The following is a 14302-nucleotide window of genomic DNA, read 5'->3' on the forward strand; positions in this document are numbered from 1 at the left end:
GTACAAATAACTTTAAAAAATTATATTTCTCTTTTTTTATTTATCTTAATAAATGGACTAAACATATATGCGATGGGCTTTATTTAAAGGTCTTCTGGTGCGCAATATGGGTAAATGGACATAATTGCGATGAACTAAACTGGAATATGGACTAAATAATTAATGAACATTGGACTTCAGATGGACGTTACCATAAGTGGACCTTACAGTGTGCACCAAACATCCTGGAAGCAAGGAAAAGTGTTATCGAAAATGCTCTACTAATATTTAAGTCGTGTCAAAAAACGGCCGATTACCATGACAATATGAATTTTAATAATTTTCAAAAATGGGTTGCATCTCAATTGCTACCGAATTTTTCACAGAGATCTGTTATAGTCATGGACAACGCACCGTACCACAATGTTCAAATAAATCCAGCCCCTAATTTGAATTCAAAAAAACAATGATCAACTGGCTTGTTAAAAGCAAGATACCATTTTCATATGAAATGTTCAAACTTGAATTGTATACGCTGGTTAAACTATATAAACCATTATTTAAAATGTACAAAATAGATTGTTTGCTGAAAAAGGACATCTGTTGTCAGATTACCACCTTGTCATCCTGTCTTGAGAATGACTGGGCATGTGTTAAAAATTATACTGCCCAAAAGAATGTAACCTTTAATTTACATTCTTTTGGAATAGAACTGCGAAAGAAATATTTAGAAAAATGAATATAAACTTCTAGAAGGCAGTTTGTAAAACTGTGGAAAATTGTGAGACAGATTATTATTTGTAACTTGAACCAATGTTAGATGACATTTCCAAGTTTTTTAATGTGAAGTTACATGAAACTGATTTCAGTTCTGACAGTGATGACAAAAAGGAGGATATACTGAGTATAGTTGAAAAGAAAGAGGAGGATATACAGAGTGAAGTTGTGTAACTTGGAAAGAAATGAAATATGTTGTGTGTTAGATAATGTGTTAATTTAGTGAGTCTAGTAAAAATTATTTATGAAACCATTGTGTAATATTATAATGTGATTAATTTTGGGATCACGGTAAGTTGTTGGTTTTTTAATAATTTTTTTATTTCGCTAACAAATTAGATTCTACTGACATCAAATGAGCTAAGATTTATGTGATGACTTATAGCATATGTTTTGTCGTTGTGTGTGTTTTGTTTAACATGTTTGATTTGCACATAGTGTCATTAATTGTATACTTTGGCATGTGGTAATGATTCTTATAAATAAAAATAATCATGAATTAATGTCCCATCCACGATCTTATAGCCAAATATGGAACTAAAGCAATGCACAGTTAAGACAAGATCAAAGACAAGCTTTGTTTTACTGAAGTAGATTAGCTATTGATGTGTAACATACATTAGGAAGGAATCTTCTGTTGAAGGTGAAATTATGGAGCAGAGTGTTCTTAACTACGTTTGTAGATGAAGGCTGAGTCTCTGTATTCCTGACTGCAGACCAAACTCTCTGTTACTGGATCGAGACTAGAGTTCGTGCAGCTCATACACCACCACTCACCAAACGAATTGAAATTATCTTGATAAGTCTCGATGAAACTGAAATAATATTAATATTTTTGCTGTCCGAAGGTTAAAATTTTTGGCTTTTTTAAAATTTTAACATTTTCATGGGATGGATGATTCTAATGATTTCATCTGCATCAAGATCAACTACATTGTTTAGCTTTGAAGCATCTAAATTAATTAACTTGTTAATACTATTAAATATTTATTACACCATCATCTAAACAACATTATATCCTGAGGCTAATTTTAAAAAAATGTTTTCAGGATACAAAAGTAGATTGCCATATATTTATTCTGTGTTTGTAAACACAGTTTTTATAGACTGATTTTCTATAAATTAAATATTCTAACATTTGCATGCTTTATATTTACAAATGTGTAATCTTTACCAATAAAAAAAATAAAAATAGTAACTTACTACTAATAAATAACAAACAGTTTATTTGTACCAAAGCAGACAGAAATTTTTGTTTTACACATGTTATTTTGACTTATGAAATTACCTTATTGTGCTTTAAGAATATGCAAGATCTATGACCAAGTTAATAAAAATTATTGAACAGAAACAATATTACTCTATTGATGGTTGTTAACTAATATTTGCTTATAGGTACCAAAATATTTGAAGATTATTGTTATTAATACAATATTATTATTTAATATGTTCCGATATTTATTTATCTAATATCTCTGCATAGTAAAGTATCGTTAGTTAATTTTGTGCTTTGCGGCGATGTTCTGATCAAAGATATTCTTCAATTATCCTTTATCCTTAAAAGACAAATGCAGGAACAGCTTTTTACATTCTCGATCCACGAGTTTCATTATGTGCTGAGCAGGCTTAAAATATTAATAGTTTGATAGTTATGCTCCAAATGAAGATATAATGTGAAAGCTAAAGTTCTACTTAACAAACTCGTATACGTATGGTTTCAAAAAAGTGCAACCGCGGTAACGTCAGTCCAATAAAGAATCAAGAACAGAAATCGCTTTTATGCATTCCAGTAGAAAAATGTATTATTAACAAAATCTATTTCAAACTGTATTTTTATCAAAAGTTAGTTGTCGAATTTAATTAGACACTCTTTTTTGTCAGTAACAACACTGTACTATTTACTATATTTTATAAATAGTCATCATCTTCGTTATAAGTTACTCACAAACGGTAGTTCGAAATAAGATAATAAAATGTGCATGTAAATGCACTTCGTAGATCAAAATCTGGTGTGAAAAGAAAGTTTAAGTATGAAAGTAATTTAAATCAGACCTCAAAAAATTGCCATGCACAATAGTAGCCCCTTTGTAGGCGAAAATAACATTTTTATTATGTCTAATTAATCTACTTTTATCATACAACTCTAAATACAGAAAATTTCAATAAAAAAAGTTCATTAAAATATTAACGGAAATATGTTTGAGCCCTTTAATTTAAAAAATATATATTTCGTTCTTGATAAAAACAACCAACTTAGCTTATTCGATGTCTACTAATTAAAAAAATTACATAATTATTGGAGTGAATACTGAATGAATTATATTGGTACTCTGTGTGTATATTTTCCTCTATTGAAAATTGAAATGACTATTTGTAAAGTGAGGTTAGGAGTTCGCATTTGGGATTGGTAATTTTATTTTACAAAATCTTTTGTAGCATATTGTTCATTTCTCTCTCATTTTTACAATTTCTTTTAGTGTGTTAGATTTGTATGTAATAGTTAGATTTTTCTTTTCGGAACAGATCTTTATTTACAAAATGTACTGCATGAAATATGTAACCTCACTTTTTGATTTTAAAATCGCTACTCGTAAGTTCTGATTTCTTTATTTATTTTAAATGTAACGAAATGTTGTTTTCTTGCCTGAGTTTGTGAATTTTAAAGGAAGATGTGGGTGCTGAATTATCCTTTATACTTATTAATTTATTATAACGTTAAATTTCTGTAATATTTGTCGTTTGTACACACTTCTTAATTTTAATGCAAAACTTTGTACCATAATTGATAAGTATGGGTTGTATAAGAACAGACTGTAAATATACATAGCAGGTTGAAAAAATGTTCCCATGATTTCAGTATAAGGTATCAAAGAAGGTTTTGTTTTTATTACCTTTTTTCAGTTATTGATTAAACAGTTATTTGTGTTCTAATTGCTACTTTTCATCTATCTCATACTAATTTATTTCCTCAAGCGCAGTGAAGTTAATTTTCCATTACATACAATTTGATTAATTGTAGTTCAGAATGTTATAAACTATTTACATTTGGAAATAGTAGTTTGTTTTAATGAGAACTGTTTTAATGTAACAAGACCTGTAATATAATGAGATTTTCTGCACAAAGGAAGATATCATGTTACCTTTGAGTTTACTGCAATAAAATCTGAGTTGTGTATACATTTCTCATTACAAATAATCATCATTGGCCCATCTGGTAATATATGTGAGAATACCACAACTTATTTATTGTGACCTTAATTAATAAACTTAAGTAATTTTCCACAGGATTGTTGTAAAATTTGTATAAAATTATTAAAAAATATGATTATGGGAAGGCACCACAAAAAATATCACTACTATTATTAAGAAACGTTTGTGCTGATTTAATGCAGAAAGGCTCAGCCTTGTTTATATATCTTTAAACGCATATTACAAGACAACTATTTTACTTAGTTGTGTAAATGTTTACCAAATAATTATTGCTAAGAGGCTAGTAATGGACCTATACTGACTATAAATTCCCGTGTTATTGCTAATTGTTCTAAGATAATTTAAACTATAGTATCATATGTCATAAACTAATAGGTTTTGATCATTAAACTTATTTTTAAGAAAACCAAAAGAACTTGAGTAATATTTTTGATTTATTTCATTCTTATTAAAATGAATGTTTTATTATATCAACTAACCATAAATGTCTTAATAATGTTATAATGTTATGTTAATGTAAATGTTATTGAACTTTTATTAATATTATGCAATTTATTTAATAATACAGTTACAGAAAGAAACTAGTTTTGAAAATTATTAAACATTAAAAATATTTATCTTTTGCTAGTCTGAAAGTCACTTATGCTGAGGTAATTTAAGTACCACAGTTTTACTGTAAAATCATATATTAGTAGGTTTAAGAAATGTTCTTATAATTTCATATAAGGTATCAAAGAATGTTCTTAAATTTTTTATTGAAAGTTTGTTTTTGTTACCCCTTTTTTCAGTTATAAATTAAACATAACTGTTTAATCCATAAGTAAGTTTTCATCTATTACTAATTTATCAACATTTTTAATTGTATCCTGTTTTTTTCCAGTTGTAGTGATTAAGAAATGACTGGAAAGTTGATGCCTGTTCAGCATTCAACAAGTATGTGTAATTTTGTGATCTTTAAGGTTTTTGTTTTAGCATTATTTAAACTAGCTTTTAAGTAAACAGCATGTATAAAATTATATGTACAACTAAATATCTTGATGCAAAATCAAATATAACATTGATTTTGACATCATTTTTGACAGTGAAGCTCATTCAAAATCTGCCTTATCAAATAATAATCTTTTTGGGGTGGGATATATTTCATTGAGACATCAGTTGAAATTTGCAGTAGAAGGTGATCATTTCTGTAGAGATCTTCTAAAACTTTGGAAATGTACTTTCATACTCTTAATGCACATAAACGCTAAATCTGTATAGGATATTGATCTTATTAAAATAAGTTCATGAGCTGTTCTTTAACAGTATTAGAATTTAAAAGGAACTTTCTAACTCTCTTCCCTGGTGATCAGTTTTATCTGCCTCCCCCTTGAATAGGGTTGTGCTTTAGTGTCACTCATTAATAGCATGGGTAGAGGAAGCTGAGAAATCATATGCAATATGTTATCCTCCTTACAATAAAAATTTGGCAAGTATATGCTGCAGATAGTGAGTGATCTGCAGTGGATGCTTCATTCTGATTGTAACTGCTTGCAGATTTGTTTTTATTTCAACCACTTCTGTGGTAGCTCTTGGCAACACTAATTTGGCTAGTCCACCTCTAACTTATATCCAAGATATAAATATTATATTTTCTTAAGTTGAAATTTACATTTCTGCAGAAATATATTTCCTTCAGATAATAATCAATATTTTTTTTTGTTATCACCACATAAGCTTGAAGCTTGTGTGTGGGATATGGAAATGGAATTTTGTAGCATATGAAAAATGCATGCCTGACTGTGTTTTGTACCTAGGAGCCCTGAATGATAAGCTGAGATGCTACCACTCCGCCACAGAGATTGGCATTGGGTCCACATGTACCTAGTGTTTGTGCTCAAGGATGTTTGGGAAACATCCATTGAAGATTGATATCCCATTGAAGAATAGACGTATTTATATATTAGGCAGTTAATTTCAGGATCTGTCCTTTGGACAATCCTTTTTCTCTTCTTTTTCATCTGCTTTGTTGCTTCATACACTACAATTATTTCATCACCCTTTTAGCTCCCAGCTTCCTCTGAGACCAAAGAAGTGATGGACGAGGATGGGTATGGCTCAGCGCTCTGTGTAGGCACTGATTTAGAGGCAGGACCTGGAGTGATACCCTCAAGAGGCCACCTCAGAAAGAGAGGAAACAGGTCTGCTTTTGTGGTTTTGGTTGCGAGACCACCTCAGAAGAACATTGTTTCAAAGTCTTCTTAGGAGGTTCTGAAGCCTTCTTAACAAATTCATTTGTCAGACAAGTAGCTGAACCTTGATCTCAAGTCTTCATTTTTGTTCTGTTCTGTTACACTTTTATTTTTACTTGTTACATTTCTTGGTGGCTGTAACTTAGACGGTCTCATAGTTCTCTGAGAAAGAGATTGCATATTTTACTATCGATTATTCTCTCTTATGTTGTAGCTAACATTGGAGCTAGGTTGCTGAGGAGCTGATCTACATCAACACTTGTGCTAGAAAGAGTAGCTGTTGCCTGAGCATATGTTGTTATTACTATATGTTTATTATGGCTGTTTACAGTTTTTTAGCTTCAAAGTAGCTGACCATCGATTAGGTTTTAACTTATTGAACAGCTGCTTCATTTTTGTAAACAGGACTGTTTCTTGATAGACATAAGTACTGTCCTTTTGCAGTTAACACAGGTGGGAGGATCCTTGTATGGCTTTCCTTCATGAGTTTTTTACTGTGGTCCCATATTGAACCATGATAAACATATGAGTATGACCATGGTGTGTACATTCATATAGGTTGCGGCACAAAATCACATACATTGATTCAGTGTATACCAGTGCATACTTTCTAGGTCTATTAAAGGTGAGGATATGAGATGCAGATGGTGGAAGTTTTTCATTCCTTCTCATGTTTAGCCTTTGGCACTTATCACTCCTTGCATTGACAACTATTCAACAATTTCTTGCTCAGAGCAATTAAGTGAGTTTCAACAGACCACACCCTTTGATATATTGAGAGTGCTGTGAGGGTTAGTGTACAGCAAACTCACATATTTTGATTAAAACAAGAATTTTCTGTGAATATTGTTGGTTGCCCCATGTAAAGACTGTTGGAAGTTTTTCATATTTCTTTTACTGAGCTACCAGCACAATTAGTTATTTCAGGAGCAATAAGAAAAGGGCTTACCCTAGCGAAATTACCATCTTTCTTTGTGATCACAAGTTACTTAGGTCTGGGTAAACTATTCTTGAAGAGAGTTCTGTGCAAACTCTTCACCTCATGTTGTATTCTTCCTGATTCAGCATTCTTCTTTCACTTCGCTTCTGGTGAAAGGGCTAGTTTTTAATGAGGGTGTTTATGTGAACCCTCTACTACAATAGATTGTTCAAACTTCATGATTGGTTTATCCCTTCTGTAGCAAGGTTAGTTGCTGGGGTACACCCATTCCAGTACTACCAACCCTGGAGGTCCAGTCTGGTACTCTGGTGAAACTGCTTTGTATCCTGGCATAGGATAGATGCACAATCTCTGCACTGACTCCAGGCCCCTATTCACCAAAGCTTTCAGGACTCCCATGCACTGACGTACATGGGCACCTTGATACATGTTTGCCATTTTAGGGGGTATGTGGACAACAGAAAGGTCTCTGTTACACCTATCACATCGATCCTGGTTCTCACATTGCCAGCTCTGAAGGTAGTGTAAGCCTATTTCCAATATTGTTTTGAATTGTGGATAATCTATAGCTGGCCAAAACATGCAGACCCTAAGTGACCTGTAGGTGGAAATCAGGCCAAAAGAAAGTTAATATTTCTGAGGAAGACACTGGGAGTCCTCTTAGTCAGCTGTGTATGTATTGAACTTTGTACAGCTGTTGCCACCCTGAATGTGGAACATAAGTGGTATTTTCTGGATGTGGGAATTATCAATCTCAGTGCAAGAAAACTATTATGTCCTTGTTAAAACCTGCAAGTTATTCTCTAATTTTATAATATGCTAATGATAGAACCAAGCCATAGTGTAAAATACGATATCACAGTTGAAATTAACAGAGCTTAAAAATAGTCATTACATATTGTGGATAATAATTGAAATTTTTTCCAGTCGAGAAATTCTGAAAAAAATTTTTTTTTTAAATTAAAAAAAATAGTTTTTCATATTTTAAGTAATGTCTATTTTGACCAAAATCGATAAAGCTATGAATAGTGAAAAGTTACAATTTGTTATTTATTTATTTATTTTTTTTTTTGTATTATGTTATCCAGAAAACAAGTTGTTTAGGTTATCGTTTACTCCAACAATTTAGATTATTTCCTCAATTGTTTTAAATTTACTAAATGTAGATTTTTCATTTTGCACTTTTTGTAAGAAATTAAAGAAAATGCAAAAATATACCAAAAGTATAATTACAATAGTATAAACTAATTGCATCTGCAAAAAAGAAAAGGAAAATTGTATATACATAAATGTACAATTTATTATAGTGCTTTATGTCCCTATAATCTGTGTGTGGTATCAAACTATGATCTTCACATTATTCTTCAAAACCACTGCAAATACAAACTGAGGATGAGGATATTTATATAGGTAATTCAGTACATATTTTTAGGGGAGTTTCTTAGTTTTTGAAAACTCATAAAAATGTGCAAAGTATGAAGTTTCTATAATTATATTTCTTGTAAAAATTTAGATAAATTTACCTATTGAAAATTTTGTTCTAAGAATGTAAACAAGCTGTACTACTGAAAACTGCTGAAGAATACAATCATAAAAGGATATACAGTTTCATCTTTGTAATCCAAAAGAAAGCAAAATATTCAGCAGGTTTACTGATTAATGAGCTGAATTTGTCAACATTATAACATTTTAGGATTATAGGTGTTTTATTTTAATAAGTTAAATTAATATGTATGTCATGACATTAATGTTAATAAGCATTCATTTTACATGAATTAAATTGAAATTCTTCATCATAAATGTAACCACCCTTTATAAAATCTTAGTTAAGATAATTGATTTCATAATCGTATATAATTTTTTTAATACCCGTCAGTAACTTATAATTATGCTGTGCTGCTATTAAACAACTGAAGAGTTCATTTCATAGAAACTTTTTTTATATTAAATTATTCAGAGTTTACAAAATAAATTATAAGAATTAATAAAATTATTTTAATGATTAAATTATGAAATAATTATTAAACATTAATTTAAGAATTAGAAAGAAATTTATTATTTTAAGATATATAGAATGAGGACTTGAGGAGTGAGGATTTAAAAAATAAAACATGAGAAGAAATGGTTTACAAAGTAAATTATAAGAATTAATAAAATTATTTTAATGATTATCATTATTCTGATTATTCCCCTTCAGGATAGCACATGAACTTGAGTCATCATGGCTTTACTTTCTTCTCTTTTCTTTTGTTCCCAAAACCTCTTCATCCGTTCACTACATTTCTTCTTTCTCTACAACAACCATCTTCTTCCTGTCGTTTCTGTTTTTCGCTCTTGTTCAATTTTCTTATTTGTAATTTCATCCCTAAATTCCTTCTGTCCATGATTTCTTCTTCTGAGATGTTCAGTTATTCCAGGTCATCATGTGTTTCTTTCATCCAAATGGACTTTCACTTAACTTGTCTTGACGATGTTGAGAATTTTCTTAGTGAGCCTATCTTCACCCATCCTGCATAAGTGCTTGTAGAATTTTAGATGCCTTTTCCTAAACTTGTCAGTGATAGATATGTGTTTTCATATAATGCCTTTCTGGATCACTTGATCCAGGTTCCGTCTCTGCAGACTGCACCATAGATTTTCCTGAGGATTTTCCATTCTTGCTTCTCGATTTCAGGAATTTTGGTCATTCCTCTGATTGCCATGGTTTCTGCTGCATACAAGGCCTCCAGCAAAGCAACTGTGTTGTAATGTCACAGTTTGGCATTCCAAGACACTGGTCTTTTGTTATAATGATTCCATGTAAGCCTGTACGCCTTTTGCAGTTTGAGTATTCTTTATGTGTTGATTTTCGAGGTATTGGTTTGCTTGGCATTTCTCCCACCACTCCATTCGGTCGTCCCAAAGCATGAGACCGAATATCTGTGCCACAAACGGCTTCTGAGCCTCGAAACAGTTTAGCGACCTAACCTAACTAGCTCCTAGAGCTAACCTAAAAACGTGAGCGGAATAAGCGTGGTACCATACACCACTCGCTTGCGTGTCTCACCTTCCACTTGTCATATATCACTAAAATGGGTAGGCGCACCCCGTCAACTACTAAAACATATATGACTATCAATAATTAAATTCGTTAAAGACAGCAATTCGCTGCCACGCCTAGGCCGCTGAATGCCAGCAAGTTCCTGTTCACCATTAAAGCGCTTGGAGCCGTAATCTGGCTTGTAGCCAGCCGTATCTCTCGGTAAGCTTCCTACAGCAGCGCGGTAGGAGTCTTTTCCCGTAGGCAAACTACTAATATTAGTTGAACAAAGCAACCGCTTCAAGGAACTCCCACACGGTCCGACAATGCGGCTCTCGCCACATTGACTCGCAGCTTGTGACTGGCCAATTTTCCCCTTGACCTCTAAGTTCCAGGGTGGCCTGAGTTCTGGCCCCCCCAAGAGCTGAGCAGCGAACATCATGTGTTCGTTCGACTGGACCTCCCCGCATACATACAGTTCATCAGCTGCCAGGCGGAACCGAAACAAATATTGGTTTAAATTTACATGGTGGAGATCACTCGAGCTCTTAAAAACAACGGAGAGGCATACCATCCCCCCAAATTGTGTATAAACTTATACAAGGATCGTGGCGTATTACGCCACGACTTAAACTATACTTATACTATAAACTTATACTTATACGATCTTAATCGTGGCGTGCCATTGTTGCTGCCATGCTTCCATCGCGAGGCTGTAAAGCCTCTTCCGCAGGCGGGAGATGGGCAAATGTTCGAAATTTAGAACTGGTTCTTTGAGATCACTGTTCCGCTCCGGTACAAGCCCAGCTCGAAACCGCATTCCAAACACCTCGGCCTCCCTGCCTCTTTGCAATTTTCACATGGCCGCCCGAAATTTCACTACTAAATCGATTGGGAGAGCCTTTCCCAATACGGTGGTAGCCTCGTAGGAGGTTGTTTTAAAAACGCCAGTGCATACAATTAAGGCTCTGCGCTGGGTACTCCTTAAATTTTGAATAAGTGCTCGATTTCTTTCCAACCTATGCGCCCAAACGGACGCCGCGAAAGAGGTCATACCTTCAAAGACACCTCGATACACCATGTACAAATGACAGCCCGTAATCCTTTCGAGCAATCCTAAGCTTGTGCATCACAGAGACGGCGCTCGCCGCTACTTGCCTAATGTGGTTGCTAAACAAAATACCTTCTTCTTTCTTTTTCCTGTTTAGCTTCCGGTAATTACCGTTCAGATAATACTTAGGATGAATGAGGATGATATGTATGAATGTAAATGAAGTGTAGTTTTGTACAGTCTCAGTTCGACCATTCCTGAGATGTATGGTTAATTGAAACCCAACCACCAAAGAACACCGGTATCCATGATCTAGTATTCAAATCCGTGTAAAAATAACTGACTTTACTAGGACTGGAACGCTTGAACTCTCGACTTCCAAATCAGCTGATTTGGGAAGACACGTTTACCACTAGACCAACCCGGTGGGTTAAAAAAACACTAAGGTACTTAAACTGGAACCCGACTGATTACACAGCCTGTATACTGAATACGGGGGTTACGACTGTATGATAATTTGTCTGCAGCCTTGAGAAGCATAAACTTCGTCTTGGGCACAGAAATCTGTAAATTTTGAATGTCCATTCAGCTCTGTGTGGTTGACAAAGCCGCCTGCGTTCGTTCTTTTAGCTGCGGTCGTGAGTTACCGCTAACAGGAGGAGACAGTCATCGGTGAAAGCCTGCTCCGTGACCCCTTCCGGGAATATCGGTCCCAAACATCCATCGAATTCCAGGTTCCACAGCAGGGGACCAAGAACAGAGCCCTGCGGGCTTCCCCTAATGACGGACGTTTCCTGAACTAGGTGCGCATCCTTAAACAGAGCCCTGCGATCACCCAAGTAGTCGCGTACTACGGCCTGCAGGGTTATAGGAACATTACGGCGTTTCAACTCATAGAGGACAGAACTCCAACCCAAGGAAGGAAGTGCTGCCTCAGTGTCAATAAAAATTGCCAAAACATATTTACAGTCGGCGCCTTCCATCTCGGCAAGAGCATTTAAGATGCAATCGTCGGTGCCAACCCCTTTCATGAAGCCATATACTGGCCTCCATTTAGAAGTGAGTTCATATCAGTGCTTTCCCAGAGCCGTTCCATAACCAAGCAACTTGCCGATTACCGGGAAGAGGTTGATTGGTCGATAACTGCTGACCTCACTCGGATCCTTTCCTGATTTTAAGAGCACCCTTATCAAAGCCACCGTCTACTCTACTACTACTACTAAAAGTAGTAGTAGTAGAGTAACCTCTACCTAAAAGTAGTAGTAGCAGAGTACCTCTCTCAAGTAGAGTCCAAAGCAACCAGCACTCTGATGCCTGGGAGATTGTTCAGAATCCACCCCAATTTCGCCAATAAGTCATTGATACTCCATCCAAGCTGTTAGTATCCCGATACCAGTACAACATCGAGCGTACCTTTCGTGACTCGCACGACGGTGAACTGCTCGTCAGAAATCTGAGGCATCCAGAAGACAACCAACGGGATCGAGCCGACCATGATTGCAGAGAGCAGTCGTTGCCCACGAGAATGAATAACATCAACCCCGTGGAAGCTGACCACCCTATCCCCGGCCGTGTACGGCTCCTGGACCAAGATGACCTCGAGGTCCTACTCCTCTAAGATCCTCATGGCTTCTTTCGCTCGGGAATGGTGCAGGTTAACTGCCCCAGGCGCAAGCGTTCAATATGGTGACGACCGTCCTGGAAAGCTTCCTCCAGTTCAGGCGTCGCCATAAGTCGTATTATGCACGATCTTCCCTGGGCTATGTCGTGCGACAAAGCCCGGGTGAAGATCGTCTATTGTTTGCCCGCGACCCAGTGTCCGGCATCAAAGCTTTTCACCAAGGCACAAGGAGCGTACTTTGCAGACGCGGTCTTACTAGGGCAACTAACTGCCCTGTGCCCTGCAATGGCGCATTGACCACACATCTCCGACTGTGCTCTACAGCGGGAAGAAGTGTGACAAAAGCCTTTACATTTGAAACACCGGGGTACTTCCGTATGGTCAACGACCCTGCATGAGGTTTCCCCAAGGAACAGCCGACCACCGGCCACCAAGACCTGCCGGATCTTAGGCAAGCTCTCAACTACCCTGTGGCTCTTTGAGGCCTCTCCTCCCCAACTGCCGGACTACCCTGGTTCCCTTGAGAAGTCCTCGGCAGCCATATCCAACGCTGGATTTTGGCTGTGTATTGCCTTGAGGATTTCGGGCTCCTCTGCCCTCGTTGCTCTTGGCAAATCTTATACCAATTTTTGTGGCCGACGCCCGGCCAGCAGCTGATCCTTCAGCCCGTTATTTTGCAGAACGTCGGCCTCCAGCAGCCGCTTCACCTGCTGCTCATTTACCACCTCCAGCACAAAGTCATTATTCCTTGTTTTCATGACTCGGGAAAATTGGAACTTTTCTTTCCTGTGATCCATGACCTTTTTCAGGATTAGTTCCGTCACGGCTGACGAAGCCGCCGGACCAGGTGTAATCGGGCGGGACCACCTTGGCAGTGGCCCTCTTTATTTTGACAGCAGGTACCTGGGCTGGCAGGGGTGGACTAGGCCGCTTAGGCCCAGGAGCGGCAGTTACTGCGGCGAAGGAGACAGGCGTTTTAATTTTCTCCTTTACCCGTTTAATACTTTTGTGGAGCTCGCCAAGAGCTTCACCCGTCACCGGCTGAAAACCCCTGACTCCCTCCATTACCTGGTCACCTTTACCGAAGAGCCTTGGCACAACTGTATCAAGGGCCAGGTTAACGCCCTGGAGGCTTTCACACCTTACGACAGCTCAGCAACCAAACGACTACATTCGAACAGGTAGGAGTCGACTAACTGCCTACCCTCCACCGAAATCCGTGAATCCTTTGAGGAGAATGTAGTCCATGCCGACCGCATCTCCTCGATCCTCCCCAAACCATCAGCTCCAGAGCTAGACCTCCTTAAGGAAGTCTTCGCCGCAGAGGTCTCCGGATTAGGGCCGATCATCGCGCCACTGTCTTTCACCACCTTCGACTTCGTTAGGAGGTGCCTTTCAGACTGGCTGCCCCCTCCAGAGACTAGGTCTCCCTGCACGGAACAACCAAAGGCTTCTCCGCACAGCTCGACACTGAGGC

The 14302-nt window shown here is 36.6% G+C and overlaps 1 protein-coding gene across 3 annotated transcripts in view; it reads left to right on the plus strand.

The window, feature by feature from the left end:
* The first annotated feature begins 3077 nt into the window (after positions 1 to 3077).
* LOC142325276 (WD repeat-containing protein 48) overlaps positions 3078 to 14302 on the plus strand; it is a 68568-nt gene continuing 57343 nt past the window's right edge. Inside the window, exons 1-2 of one of the 3 annotated variants that reach the window (XM_075366823.1) lie at positions 3078 to 3163; positions 4847 to 4899. The gene's annotated coding sequence lies outside the window, so the exon portion shown is untranslated. Of the gene's footprint in view, positions 3347 to 4846; positions 4900 to 14302 lie in introns of all 3 variants that reach the window. The other 2 variants (XM_075366832.1, XM_075366839.1) reach the window with 2 other exon arrangements.

Source organism: Lycorma delicatula, chromosome 1 (genome assembly GCF_047948215.1).
Source record: "Lycorma delicatula isolate Av1 chromosome 1, ASM4794821v1, whole genome shotgun sequence".
Taxonomy (NCBI): Eukaryota; Metazoa; Arthropoda; class Insecta; order Hemiptera; family Fulgoridae; genus Lycorma; species Lycorma delicatula.